Source organism: Canis lupus, chromosome 29 (genome assembly GCF_048164855.1).
Source record: "Canis lupus baileyi chromosome 29, mCanLup2.hap1, whole genome shotgun sequence".
NCBI lineage: Eukaryota > Metazoa > Chordata > Mammalia > Carnivora > Canidae > Canis > Canis lupus.
Genome location: NC_132866.1, coordinates 7,717,084 through 7,732,288, shown reverse-complemented (window position 1 = coordinate 7,732,288; position 15,205 = coordinate 7,717,084). Strand labels below are relative to the sequence as shown.

At 55.5% G+C, this 15,205-nt stretch overlaps 1 protein-coding gene across 7 annotated transcripts in view; it reads right to left on the bottom strand.

The window, feature by feature from the left end:
- Positions 1–9,646, bottom strand: part of CHST15 (carbohydrate sulfotransferase 15) — a 74,413-nt gene extending 64,767 nt beyond the window's left edge. For 4 of the 7 annotated variants that reach the window (XM_072804982.1, XM_072804988.1, XM_072804981.1 and 1 more), the window contains exon 1: positions 9,459–9,646. The gene's annotated coding sequence lies outside the window, so the exon portion shown is untranslated. Of the gene's footprint in view, positions 1–8,844; positions 8,985–9,206; positions 9,317–9,458 lie in introns of those variants that run through there. The other 3 variants (XM_072804989.1, XM_072804987.1, XM_072804984.1) reach the window with 3 other exon arrangements.
- Positions 9,647–15,205: the final 5,559 nt, after the last annotated feature.

Below are 15,205 nucleotides of genomic sequence, written 5' to 3'. Positions count from 1 at the left end.
TGCTCCCACTCTCATTAATCGGAGCGTCCCTTCATCCTCTTATTTATTCCAATAAGACTGATAACATGCTAAGGCAAGTTCAGCATGTCCTAAAAGCAACTATTTCCTCTGACTTTTGGAACAGCGCTCTTGGGTTACTGGCCCACTGTGGGGCTTCACACCCAGGCCTTCCAGGATCATGCGATCTTTATTAAGAACCGTGACAGAGAATATGGGGGGGGAGGCTTACATCACTGTGGGTCAGGTTAAAGAGGCCCACAGAAAAGGCAACTGTGAGTTTCCCGCAGATCAAGAACACCCAGGCACACAGGAAGTAGTCCTTCCAAAGGGCTCACTATTTCTAAGGCCGGACAAAAAGGACTAGGATAAGGAATAAGGAATGTTCACTGATGGGTCAAAGTAAGAACCAACCAGAGGAACTTCCATGCCTAACACTGGATAGCCCAGGGCAGCGTGGGGGTTTGAGCCCTGGTTCTGCAAGCCTCTCCCCTCAGACTACCTCTGTCCCTCACTTCCTCTCCCATGTCGGGCTCAGCATCTGGGGAGCCCAAGAAGGAAGAGCTCCCAAGCACAGGGAGGCCTGAACTCCTATAATGAGGACGCTATGCCCTTTGCAAGATGGAGATGGGGAAGGCAAGATGGAGGACTCTTGCTACCTCAACTAAGTCCGGTGCTAAGGTAACAGGTGCAGCATATGAAGAGGAGTCGGCCCCACCCAAGGTAAAGAGCCTGGATGGCTGGGAAGCAGGGACAAATGGGCCCTGGTACTAGGCAACCAGGGGCCATGCCCCCTTCCCCTCTGCCCTCCACCCTGTGATGATGGAGAGCTTGCCAGGTGTGGGTCAAGCCTAGATTTGGAGCTGGCCTATCACCCAGGTTGGTTGTCTCCCAACAGGGCAGCGGACCTCTACTTCTCCATTTGTTGAGACTTTGGGAGGCAGGGTTTCTAACCAGGGCTGCCACAGAGGGTTTTGAGAACAACTCCCTCCACCCTCCAACACACACACACACACACACACACACACACACACACACACACACACATATTCACAAAACATCAGGAAACATCATCCTGGCCTGGCCCAACTGCAGCCCCCAACCCCTCACTCAGTAGAAGAGGGCAGAGACAGGTGAAATGGTAATATTCCATCTCCAGCAAGTATCTGACAAAGCAGGCTGTTCTTCACACTTGAATAAAAAGCCAAACTGTCCCCAAGAATCTAATGGAGGATGACATCCAACAGAGGCCTTTGGAGTTCAGCCATGAACCAGAAATGAGAACTTCCTGCTCTCTTCACCAGACCACAGGATGGCCACCAAGCCCTCCTTCTTCTCCACATCATCCTAAAGCAACAGCAATGCTAAAATCAAGCGTCTGGTTACATGACCCAGAGATGAGCCAGCTGCAGCCAACCCCCTGCCTGGATGTCCAGGAAACTGAGGACAGAGCAGCCAGCCGATCCCATGGGACCTGGGCCAAAACTTGGCCATCCTCAGAGTGGCTGCAACTGAACAGACAGCGTGATCAGAAATGCATGCTGGGAAGCACAAGCGGCCCAGATTCCCCAGGGCAGCCCTGGTCTCCAATAACCCTGGAATCCCTCACGTGCACAAGCAAATATGGTTCTGTGTGTGTACGTCTGGAAGGCTCTCTATATAAACAGGTTCACAAATCAGAGGAAATAATCCTCTGCAGACCAATAGTCTGATTTTAGGTTTGGAAATTATGGTCCCAATAAATACACGCCAGGATATACTTTATATTTTTAATGCAAATATTTACATTCCAAACAAAGGCGCGTGGAACTTAAAGACAAGCTATTTACGCCAGCTATAAGAAATGCTAACAGCCCCCACATTTCTTCCCTGAGTGGATGGCTCCTGTTTATATTTCTGAAAAGCCAACCAAATGTCCATAACAGTTCTCCCCAAGACACTCAAGACACACAAAAAAACTAATTAATGGCCCAAAAACCTAATGCCAGGAAATCCATGGTTATTACATTAGGCTCTTGACTCTCAGACATTTAGTGGCAAGCTAACTCCCATACTGTGCTACCAAATTGGGGACTCTTTGATATCCTCTGGGTCACACCCAGGGGCCCATGTAAAATCCAGGAAGAGTCCAGGAAAAATGGGCTTTTGAAAGAATCATTTGCAGTGGATGCATTAGTTCAATCATCGCCAGTCCCTCCAGACTCCGTAGGGGCCTAGCCATGAGCGGGCCTCCCAGACACCGTCCCCACCCTTGAGAGGCTCACCGGGCTGGGGCGGGCAGGTGGCACGCAGGAGACTAGTGCACTGGGCTCAAGGTGGAGCTGGACAGAGTAGAATGCAGCTCAGAGGAGGAGAGCAGCGCTTGGATAAGGGATGGAGGGCCACAGGGAAGAGGCGCCAGACGTGGTGTGACTTCCTGGCAAAGGTTTCCTGAAGGCGATGGGGGCTGTGGGGCCTGGTGGGGAGCCAAGAGGAGGTGGACGAGGTTCTCCTGGCCAGGCTCTGGGTGAGCCTGCACCTCCCCTGGGGAGACCCCCCTCGCAGTTAGAATGCATCCTGGGGGTGCCCAGTGAATCATCATCTCACCGCGGTGATCACTCCCACGTGCTGCAGGTGACAACATGTCACTGACAGGTCTTGCCGCCTCACCTCGATGCCCCCGTCCTCATGGGCCCCATCTGTCAACCCCCACCAAGGACCAGGCCCAGGGCTCGGCATTACTACTCGCTGTCCGCAAGGGACTCTCCTAGCCCATGCCCAATGTTTCCTCCTGCACAGAGGGCGCTCCGCCTGCATGTCTGCACCTGGGGGTGTCTACACTGTCCCAGCAGCCTGGGGGGAGGAGCCGGGCATGAGGAGCCCGGTCTTGCCTTCTCCCACCCGTAGAACGCATCTGGCCCTGCCAGCTGCCCCTGGAGGAGGGGGCTGCCCCGGGGGGAGCTGCAGCTTTCCCACTCTGCCTATGACCTGGGGGCGGGGAGCACGGGGGCAATAGTCGGCGCCCCTGCCCAATGCCCTCTGTTCAGGGCCACGAGGCCCGCCTGCCCACCAGTTCAGGCACATTTCTCTGACGTCAGCTTCAAGCAGGGACGGACGGCCAGGAAGAGGAGTTCGACGTGGGGAGACCCCTTGAGCCCTAAGTTCTGTGACCTCTAATACTCAAAACACAATACAAAGTAGAAATTATTAACCCCCTCCTTACCGATGAGCAAACTGAGGCTCATCAGGGAAGGTCAAGCCACTTGCCCAGGGTCATGGGTAACAGAAGAAAGAAACAGAGGAGGGACTTGCCCAGGCTCACCCACCACCCACGCTGCGCTCCCGGGGCCTCCAAGGGAGTCACCACCTGGGGTAAAAGAAGGTCTGCGTGGAGGCACCGAACACTTGGTTCACCGCACACATGAAGGTGCAGGCTGAGCTTCACTTGCATCAGCGTAAGGAAACGGGTGTCACGAGGGGCAGACAGAGCTACCCAGCCCCTTTCAGCAAGGGGATGACACGACATCCCACCTTCCCAGAGTCTGGGACGCAGCTTCCAAGCTCACAGCAAAGGTGCGCCAGGCCCAGGCCCTTGGGGCGGGTCCCTACGAGGCCACAGTAGAGCAGGACAGAACCGTCCCTTGACCCAGGGCTGGCCCGGGAGGGACGCTTTCACCAGCCCCCGTGGTCTTGCCTCCCGCACCGAGCCCACCACTGACATGTTTGCCACAGGGAGCAAACGGATCAGTAGTAGGAGCATATTCCCTTTCAAGAGAAAACGTGAAACCACCAGGTCCCGGCACACTGCAGGAAAAAATAATTGCGGCCGGTCTGTATCTAATTATTTGCCCATGTTGGGGTATTTCCCAGGCACCTGGGTGACTAGGCTGCCTGCTTCAATATTTTCATCACAAACACAATTCTGGAGAGTGTCCAAGTTTCCATTATAATGACACCCTCTGCTTCTGAGGATCTGCCAACCTCACTTTCTTCTGAGACCCAAAAGTCCTGGACCAGGACGAGCTCTAGAGACGTGGCATAGGTGTCAGGGAGAGAGAGCCCGCCCCAGCCAGAGGGCCTTCCCCCCCCCCCAAGCCTGCTCAGGACCCTTTTAAGCTTACAGTGGGGCTCAAGACGTCACATTCAAAAGCAAGCCACCCAGCACGTTTCCGGGGAGACCTGCCCCATCTGCCCCCTGCTTAATTCTGACCAGTGGGAACACAACCCCACGGATCCACAGCCTGCCCACAGTGTGAGCTGAAAGGGTCAGAAAGAGGCTGTTCATCCAGCCCCTCGCACACAAGAAGAAATAGCCCCGAGAGGGGGAAGCAACCAGCCAAAGAAAACCCGAATAGGATCTGGGTGTCCTGGGGCTCCTGGCCTTATGAGGTGTCAGAGAAGCCCTCTGGGGTAGAATTTGCTAGAAATCATGCCTCCTAACCCCAAAGTACACGCATCTACCATCTGCATCAAAAGTTGTACGTGCAATTTCAGGGAGTTCAGAGACATCCTCTGCCCCTGGTTACTAGCTCTAGAGCTCAAGAAATACCACAAGGGCTGACGTTTATGAGTGCCTACTGTATGCCAGGCACTCCTCCAAGCACCTGGCAGGTGTCAATGCATGTATAGGACAGCAGCTGTCAGGCCAGGGCATGAAGTCACCCCAGGCCTCTCCAACCCCAGAGCTGCTAACCATGCCCTGCCACGCTCTCAGCAGCCTTATGTAACTGCCTTGTGCAAGCTCTGCCTCGCCCACTAATTGGGTGCTGCCCTGATGCCCAGTGCTGCCCCTAGGCCCCTGCGCACCTGGCCCAAGGCCCACACCTGGGGCCACCTAAATGCTGCACATCGCTGCCAGGGATGAAAGAGACGCCACTCGAGGCCTCACATCCCTTTTGAAACCAGCAGAGTCCGAGAACCCCCTTTCCGTGGCCACCTCCCCCTAACTTAACCACTTGCTGATTCACGCTCGCCTTCCCCTTTTGGGGAGGCCACGATTGTTATTCTCTACCCTCTTCTGCTGTCATTTCTTCATCCCTCCTCCTGTACAGCTGGAAGGCTGAAAACTTGGTCTGGGTGATCTCAAACAACCTCCCCACCCTCTAATTGAAACAAAAGAGCGGGGGACAGCGATCTGACCTGCCTGGCTCAGGGCCAGCTGGGAACTAGTAGGGACCCAGCAAATGACAGCTGTCATGACTGTCTACCTCCCCAACCCCCATAGGTTAAAAAAAATTTTTTTTAATCTGTATTGGCCCAAATCAACACAAAACCTTCACTCTTCTTCTCAGCTCTCTAGATGGGATAGACTAACTAGGTACCTGCCACCTTTATGCTTTGTTTTGTGCTGTGAAAACACGGGTCATCGTCTCCCAGGGCTTTACTGTAAAGAAGGGGCGCCTCAGTAAGGAAATCAGATCTCAGCACTTGAGAACAATAAAGAAATACATTGTGCATGTCCAAACATTCAGCCTCCCGATACCTGGTGGGCTAAGTGAGAACACAATCTCCCGATTCACACGACAGAAACGAAATCACCCATGGAAGGAAGTGAATATCGCTCTCGAGCCTCCCAACATACAGACTGGGGTGGCAGGGTGGGGGGAAGACAGGCTGCAGTATTCTCCACGATCACTGGGAAGGATCACTTCTAAATGACACGCCGCTAAAGGGTGACCGCCGCTTGACTGCTCCCAGAAATGACCCTCCCGTGTCAGCCACTACGTTTAAACAAACATAGCTTCTGCTTTTAGAATTTAAGGAAAGTCCTCTCTCTCTCTCTCTGACACATGGTTCCAAATGGCATCTCTGCAATCCTGGACCTACTGAGGCCCCGGTAAGGGGATGGATTCCAAAGAAGCAGACAGGAAAAGTGAGAGCTGCCAACCACAGAGGGTGTGGATTCACCTGGGAGCGTCCAAGAGGCCCCCGCACAGCATAGTGGGGGAGAAAAAGCAGGCCCAGGAGCTAGGCATCAGAGACCTAGACTGACTCTCCACTTTCCGGCTCTTGGGCAAGTCACCCAACTGTTCTGAGCCCAGATTTCCACATCTGTAAAAGGAGACTCCTCCCCAACAACCCACCATCTCCAGCACCAAACAACCCACCCCTTCCAGCACCGTTCTTGCCATACTCTCCCTCCTGACTCGAGGTTTATTTGTCCATCTGGCACAGGTACTTCTGGTACTCCCCATCCTCCAGGGGCCGGGGCTGGGCCTGTCCTATAACCGTACCATCCCCAGATGTTCCACCATGGGATCTATTTGGTAAATGAAATTATATGAAAAGTTTTGGCACGTCACTTGACGGGAGCTCATCAAGTAGCCACTCACTGAGTACATGATACACAAACACATGAAGAAGCCCGGCTTGGGCCACAGCCACGTGGAGACCCGTCAACTCTTAGTCTCTGAGCCCTTGGGGCTCTGAGCCCATTTCTATCATGTGTCACATCTCCCACGGTGGGACACTCCTCCCATTACACATACACAGGGCCAGATGTCAAGCTTCAAACCCCCTGGCACTGGACCCGCCCCAACCTTTTTGTCCAATTCTAGAACTTGAGCACACGCTTGAATATCCACGCTTGAAAATTCTCTTGAAGATTAACAAGACCTGCAAGTCCATTCTTCCCCAACTGGCCAAGCCTGAGTCAAAGCTGCCCCCTATGGGGCTCACCTACTCAGGTAGCTCCAGAATCTCCCTCCCCTCACACTCCCCCTACACTTTCAAGAGCAATTTCCAGCTGGGCCCTAGGTGGCCTTGGGACAACCACAGTCTAATCACGACCTGGTACGAGTCTAAAGCTTCTCACAGTGCAGATTCAAAGGGCCTGGGGTTCCTGTGGCCCAGCTGGCTAACTTGGGAGATTCTTTTACGCTCTCCTCCAAACACCAAATAAGCACAATCCACCTCCTAACCTCTCCCGCAAACACTGCCTCTTCCAGATGCAGAGATTAATCCTCTCTCTTTCTGGCAGGTGGAAAACCAAATGCCTCTCCTGGCCAGGGCCAGCAGAGACAGAAGAGAGAAAGGTGCAGAAAGAGCAGCCCTCACAGAAGCCACTGTGACAGTGCTGGGATCCCCGGCCAAGACAGTGGTTCAGGCATCACAAGCTCTAGTCATCAGAGAAAAGCAAGGCACAGTGGGGGCAAACGTGCCCCCACTCTCCCACCACTCCCTCCTCCCATGTCCTGGATAAATTAATGCTGGCTGCTTGCTTCCACCACGAGCCAGCTCACTACAGTCATGCAATGATCCGAAGAGAAAAGACAATGTCGAATTTCCTTCCCAGGGCCCTAGAGACGGTTCTCCTGGGGAGCCAGACCTTGAAGGGAAGGCCAGACCTGCAGCTCCACTTCTGGCTCAAATATACACGGAGAGGGAGACCACGGCAAGTGGCCTCACCTGGCTGGCTCACGCTCCCCATCCAGGAGGAGGCAGGAAGACCATTTTCCTGCCAGTCTTCCGGGAGTATTGTAGACAAAAACTTACCTGATTAAAAACTACCTAATTAAAAGGTATTTTTATTCACTCGCTATTTTAAGCAAAATCCTATATGACTCCTAGGTATTTAGGTACCAATTAAACCATCCTGATTCAACATGCAGTTTGTAAAATTAATAAGTGCCATCTTCTGTAAGGGAGGATTCCTGATTTTGCAAAAGCGGGGGGCGGGGGGTCGTGGGCAGGAAAGCCAGGGTGAGGAGCCGAGTGGTAAGGTGCTGGAGAGGAACTTGGGGCAAATCTCCAGACCTCAGTTTCCTGCGGGGTGGGGGTGGGGGTGCCGCAGGGGGTGCAGATGCCCTCAAGGTGGCTTTCTGCTCCGTCGCCGGGTGGCTGCGCTCAGAGCAACCGCAGCTGATAAAGGGGCTGGGGACCCAGCGAAGAGCCTGGAACCGGAGCTCGCTGCTCAGTGTCGCTGATCGGCGCGCCAAGTCCCTTCACGGGGCGTCCTGGGGCTTCCCGAGAGCACAACTTCATGCCCCAAACTCCGTGCCACTGACCTACCCAGTGCACGCGGGGAATGGGAGAACGGGGGGGTCCCCCCTCCACAGGAGCTAGTCTCAGCCTTGCCGCCTGCTTCTCCAACCTCCCCACGCGCGGCGCAGACATCCAGCCGCCAGCAGCCGGCAACCGAGCCCAGCCTTGGGTGCCGCCGGGCTCTCCAGCCGCGAGGGGGCCGGGCCGGGGCGCGGGGCGCGGGGCTACGCGGGCCCCGGGGCCGCGACGGGGCGCCCCGCCCAGGACCCGGGCGGCTCCGAATCCTGGACACGCGCGCACGCGCCGGCCCCGCCATTCGCCCCGAGGAGTCTCCAGGCGCTGTCACGGCTCTTCATTCATTCCCCAAAGGCGACGTTCGTCCCCCCGGGCGCCTCCCTCCCGCCACCCCGGGGCCCGCGGGGGCCAGTGCGCCACGCGGCGTCCCCTCCCGCACACTCACCCCGACGCCCCCGCGCCCCGGCACGGTCGCCCGCGTCGCCCCCGCGCCGGGGCCGCTCCGACCCGCCGCGCTCCGCTGCCCGCGCCCCGCCGCCCGCGCCCCGCCGCCCGCCCGGGGCCGCCCCCGCCGAGCAGCGCCGGCAACCCCCGGGCCCCGGCGCCTCCCGAGCCACGGCCGCCGCGGGGGGGGGGGGGGCGCGGGGCGGAGGGCCCGAGGACGGGGGAGGGGGCGGGAGCAAAAGTTCAGGCCGCTCGGGGCCCGGCCGCGCCCCCGTCTCCCCCCACGGCCGCCCCCGCGGGGTCCCCCCCCCGGAGCCGGGTCCCAGCGGCGGCCTCCTCCGCCCGAAGCGGCCGCGGGACTGGAGCGGGAGCTCGGGAGGCGGCTCCCGCCGGAGCCGGGGACACAGAGGCGGACGCCCCGCTTACCTGCCCGGGGCTGCGCCTGGAAACTTCCCCGAAGTGCGCGGGGAGGGGGAGCGGAGCCTCCGGCTGGGGAGATCCCCGCCCCCTCCACCGCCCCCAGCGCGCGCGCCGCGGAGACCCCGGGGTGTCCGTGCGTCCGGCCTCCGGCTGTGCGCGGCGCCGCCACCCCTGCTCCCGGTCCGCGGCCCCCGAGCCCCGGCGGCACGCTCCCGAGCCAGGCAGGGGGCACGCGAGCCCCGGCGCCGCCGCCCCGCAGCCCTCCCCGCGGGGTCCCCGGCGCGCGGGGCGCCCGGAGGCGGCCGGGACGCGGCGGGGCGCGGGGGCCTCGGGGAGGCCGGGCCGAGCGACGCGGGGCTCCAACCTGCCTGGGCTCGGCGCGCTCGCAAGTTCATTGTCTGCCTGGGCCGCCGCCGCCGCGCCGGGAGCGCCGGGGAGGGAGGCTGCGCGCAGCTCCGCCGGCCCGGACTCCCCACGCCCAGCCCCGCCGCCGCCCGCGCCGCCCGGCCGGATCGCCGAGGGGCGCCGCAGCCCCGAGCCGGACCCCCCCGCCCCGCCCCGCCCCGCCCCGCCCCGGCCCCGGCCCCGGCCCCGGCCCCGCGCCCCGCGCCAACTTGTACCTGCGAAGCCCGAGCGCAGCCCCGGAGCCTGTGCGGCTCGGGCCCCGCGGGAGCGCGCCCAGCCCCGCGCCTCGAGCCCCGCATCCGGGGCGCGTCAACCTGACTCCCCGAGCGCAGGGAGGAAAAGTTTGGGAGTGACGTGCGGATGGCGAATGAAACCTCCGAAGAGAACCCTCCCCCCGCCCCATGTCGCGCTGACACCCAGCGGCTCGAGTCTGGAATGTGAGATCAAGGCGTGTGCGCCGCGCGGTGGGTTGGGTCCCCGCCCCCCGCCCCCCGCCCCCTCCAAGTAAACACGGCGGGGGTGATGCGGTGATTCTAAATAGAAAGCAAACCGAAACCCCTCGGGTCTGCCAGAGACATTTTTAAGGAACTTGGCGGTCTGCAGCCAGCCCGTGCATCGGTATGCAAGGCCACGGCGCTGGTGGGTTCTGCGCCCTCTGTTGTATTTTTGCAGCCCGCGAAGGCCAAGGCCCTGCCGGGCTCCGTGGCCCAGCCGGCTTGCTTCTGCCGGGAGGGGCAGGCTCGGCGGGCCCCGGAGCCCTGCCGCAGTGGCCCGGACGCGCCCGCTCCAGAAAACCACCTGGGCTGGCCGAGGCCGAGGAAGCGGCCCCAGGGATCCACTCCCCGACTCTTGACCCAAGATGCCATCGCTTAAAAAAATAAAAAAGACCCTGGATTCGGGAAGACTCAACTCCAGGGGCGCTTGGGGCACCGAGCCCAGCATCTCAGGAAACCGGTCCAAGGGACTGGGAAGAAAAAAAAAAAAATCTTTGTCTTCAGTCACACAGCCTTTTGCCTGCCCATGTCCCCGTGGCCACGGTCCAGCATCCTCGTGCTCAGAGGAGCCAGAAGTGAAGCTGAAAGTGTTTCCCAAGTGCTGCTGCAGAGTGCTGGCCCTCGGCTGAAGGGGGCTTCCTGGGCCTGCCTTCCCAGCCCGCCTCTCCTCTGCTTCTGAAAATCTGATCTCTATTTCAGGAGGCTTCATCTCACTTCCCCTATCCACCCCCCCCCCAAACACCCTAGCCTGCCCTGGGGTCCTAAAAGTGATGCTCAGCATCCACCCCCCCTCCCCCCAACTAACTCGGAGGTCACAATCAGAGGATTATAACTGCAGATGGGGAGCTGGATGAGAGGGGAGTTCTTCAAAACTGTGTCTTGTTTTCCTGCAAATAAATGCCCCTTACATAAAATCTGCGAAGAAAGATTGATGCAAGAGACCAGCCTCAGAATGGCAGACGGCATTGCTTTCTCCATGTAGACTCCACTTGGTGACTTTTGTTCATTATTATTTTTTTAAACAAAAACCTTTTTCTGAAAATACAATGAGCTGCTTTTTGCACGGTTCACAATTCCCAATAGATGATGATGCCATTTTTCAAGGTCTTATACACGTTGTGGCTTTAGGGCTTATTTATTAGCTCCCAAGAAAAGCCTGCCTTTCAGTGAAGTTTATATACTCAAGTAATTGCATCGAGGGACACAGTGCAGGGCGCTGTTAAAGAGGGCTAGTTGTACAGTTGTAGGGGGAGGCCCTGGGCCAGGCAGCTGTCAGACCAGAGTGTGCAATGGGTTTAAACAAACACAGGGAAGGTTCTATGGAAACACGCAGGAGGAAATCCCCTCCTGTAAGGCTGTGTGGAACATTATTCCGTGGCCACACATACCTCCATCTTTCCTCTCCTCCCTCCAAGTAAACACATGACCCCGTTATGGAGATGGCGCTGGGCCCACCCGGATCACTTTCAAATTCAGGTGTCAGAAATCACGGTTGACACGGAGCAAATTGTTTTTAAGTAAAATCTCGGTACCACTTTGATACGAATTCCACTAGGGACTTTCCAAAAGTATTTATGCACGTGCCTGAGATTAACTGGAGGGCAATTTTTTGCCCTCCGCATTCATTTCACGAAATTATGCAAGAATTGCACTTTGTCTGTTATTCTGGAGAGTCGAGAGAACCCCCAAATGCCAGATGTGTGTCCGTGAGCGGATGGATTGACAGTGAGATGCGTAACTGTGAGGGAGGTTGGTGCCAGTGTGACACTGTCAATTAATAATGGGTGGAAAAATGAAGATAATTTAAGAAAACAAATATCCCCTCCCCCATGTGCACGCCCTTCCATAATTCTGGAGTTAAATTGCCCAGTTTCAAGCCATATCTCTGACACCTACTAGTTGGGTATATGTGACTTTCTGTGCCTCAGTTGGGATAAATAATAGCATCTACTGGTGGTCAATCGAATTAAACTGATCCCATGGGGTATTACACTGCTACACCCTAGTTGGGGCCTCAAAGAGCATGGAATATATTTCCCCATTCCTTGATTTTGGACTTGGCCATATGACTTGCTTTAGACAATGAGATCTTAGGGAATGTTACTGAATAAGAAGATTGAGATGTCTTGCAGGGCTAGGCTTGCTGTCTTGTACTCTGGTGGCTTATAATGAGAAGATGTCACAAGAAGCTGCTGCCTCTTCCATCACAGAAGGAACACACATGGAGCAGACCTGAACTCAGCTGGTAGCCCGGAACAAAGTCACCCCACCTATAGCTGGCCACAGAACTGCCTCAGCCAACCTACAGACCCATGAGCAAAGGGGGAAATGCTTGCTGTAAGCCACTGAATGCCAGAGGTTGTTACGCAGCATTATCACGACAGTAGCTGACTGATGCATTCCCTTGGCGGGCTCGTGTGAAGATTCATGACAAAATGTTTGAAAAATACTAAGCACAATTCTTGGGACATAGTAAGAACTCAGAAATATTTGTTGTGATTAGCAATCAACATTATTGAAAGTAATTCCATCCATAACAGTCATATAATAAATTTTTTTAAGATTTATTTTTATTTATTTATGATAGACATAGAGAGAGAGAGAGAGAGGCAGAGACACAGGCAGAGGGAGAAGCAGGCTCCATGCCGGGAGCCCGACGCGGGACTCGATCCCGGGACTCCAGGATTGCGCCCTGGGCCAAAGGCAGGCGCAAAACCGCTGAGCCACCCAGGGATCCCCCACATAATACATTTTTTGACCAAGGTTGTGAATAGGCCCTTGCACACTTGTGAACAAGTGAACCAGTATTGCTCAAATAAAGACTATACAAGACACTATGAGGACATCAGAGACTGAAAAGCCAGGGACCTACCATGGTGACCGAGTGACATTCATTCACTCCCTCATTCATTCAGCAGCCATTCCCCAAACACCTGCTCCATGCCACACACTGGAGTAAATGTTGGAGCCACTAAGATGTCTGTGTCTCCATCCCCTCCTAAACATGAGGACCTCTGGAGCCCCACCATGTGAGAAGCGCTCTGCTAAGCACTTTTGCATGCTACATCACTTGACCCTCACCACAGCCTTGTAAGCCAAAAATGAGCCAGTATGACTGATCCTCATTTCTCAGGCAAGAACAGAGGCTTTGAAACCAAACCACATAGGGGAAGGGCCCAAATCTGTAGATTCGTGTGAGCTGATGCCAATGAATTCAATTTAATGGCAGGCACGCCTGATGGGATAGTGTAGTGAGAACCAAGTAAAGGGGTGAACGCAGCTTGGGCCACTCTCCATGCCAGCTATGTGCTAAGTACTGGGGAAATACTGAGGCTCAGAAGACCCAGGTTCTGCTCCAGCCACCAGCTGTCTCCCTCTCTGGACTTTGTGTCTCCAACTGGAGGGGGAAAGACTTGAAAGCTACAGTCTGGCATTTTACGGAGCTACAAATTCAAGAGGAATTGCTGTAGAAAGTCCCTTTTTTGGGGATATTAAGGGATGTGAATCATGATTCTGGGAACTGGAGCCATTATTTGAAAGTGGGGACCGCAGACCACTGGGGAAGAAAGGAAACAAGGCCAGGCTCAACCAACAGCAACCTTGTCATTGGTCATTCCACCATTAAAGTATTGAGGCTTGAGCATTTGGGGTCTTCCAGGCACCCCCTAATAAAATGTAAAAGCCCACAAAAGAAAACCCAATGTTAGATACCTAAAGGCCCTAGCTATCAGCTAACACCTTCATATTCAATTAGCACATTAGCAGACACTGGGATGGAGTTTCAGTTCACTTTCACCTTGATCCCACAGCTGAGGTGGTTTCCAAAGGGACTGCATGGGGGTGGAGGGCTACGGGGAGTCGCCTATGTGTGGAGGGCCTGCACCTGGGTGTGAGGGGTCCATGGGGACCAGCGCACAGGCTCTCGAATGCAGTTCAGCGGACCTGGCTTCGGATCTCCACCACCAGCAACGACCTGCCTCCAGCCCTGTGACTTTGACAAATTTAGACTGCTCGGTAACCTGAAGTGCATTTCAATTTCATAAATTTAGAAATGCTCTGGTTAGACAGATCCCTTCTGCAGTAATGCATCCATTAAGTGCACTTTACGCCAATTTTGGTATGCTAATCCATCACAAATCGACGTGAAATTTAGGTTCTTGTGAAAATTTCCTACACCCGATCCAAAACCTCTACCGGATTTAGGGTAATAACAAATTGTGGTTCCTTAAAGCTGCAGACTTCAGCTCTGCATCGAAACTCCCACGAAGAAAGGAACGGGGCCAGTTTGAGACAGTCATCGGAACCTGTGTGTGCACCCTGAGCTCAGCCTCCTCCCCCAGGGGCAGCTCCCTTACGCCTTAGGTGCTGCTGCAGCCTGAAAGCATCACCTGAGAAGTCCGAACTGCGCGGCTGGAAGTCCTGGAAGGGAGGGCAGAGCACGGTCCTGTGAGTGTCAGAATTCCCGGCCCCAGCTCAGAGCCTGGCCTTGCAGATACACCCGCTAAATGCCTGGTCAATGACCCAGCTGGAATCTCCTGGCTTGATTGGTGCCTTGCCCATCAGACTTAGCTTCCTACGATTCTCACAATTTCCTAGAATCAGATGTCTTCCCCACCAATGAAGATCGGAGAGCCCAAAACCCGGGGCAAAAACCTGAAGGCAAATCAGTTGAGGACCTCAGCTGATCTGAGCCACGACAGCGCCATGGGAAGAGCCTCTTTATCCTGCAGCGTCTGAGGCCAGGAGTGAATGAAGGGCCAGTAATTGGCGATACAAAGAACGTGCGGGTGATGAAAGAGACATAATGTCATTGCTGTCACCGCCAGAGACTCTGCTGCTACCAATTGTGGAAGGGCAGCGCCGATTAACTAGGTGTTTCTAGCTGCATAATAGACATTTTGCCAATAAGGTGAAAGTTTATAGCCGGTAGCATTTTCACTTGCTTCTGTCCTAAGATCTACAATCTACCCAACAGCAAAAATGAGCTGTTGACTTGGTAAATTTAGAGCAGCATTGCCTGCCCTAGATGTGAAATACCTGAGCCTTCTAAATACATTTCATTCTCCTGGCTGAGCATTTAATGCAGTCAAATGTTACAAAGCAGTGCCGGGGAGGGTAATGGGAATGACGCCCACACGCAGAGGCTCTGAGCGGCTGTTCACGATTTGCACTCCCTCCCTGCCCGGCTTCGCTGCTGAGTCCAATCCAGACCCACTTCAGGCTCTGCAACAGCCCTTTCTGTGCAGGTCCCCACCACACACCTGCCCAGGTGCCTGGTGCCAAAGTCCCAGTGTCTTCTTTAGCACTTTGGCCTCCAGTTACCCACTGTCCTCTTCCCAAAGCCTGGCTCACCTTAGAAGCCTGGGAGGTTTTAAAAATTTGGATTCCTGAGGCACCTGGGTGGCTCAGTCGGTTGTGGATCCGACTTGTGATTTTGGTTCAGGTCATGATTTCAGAGTCATGAGATC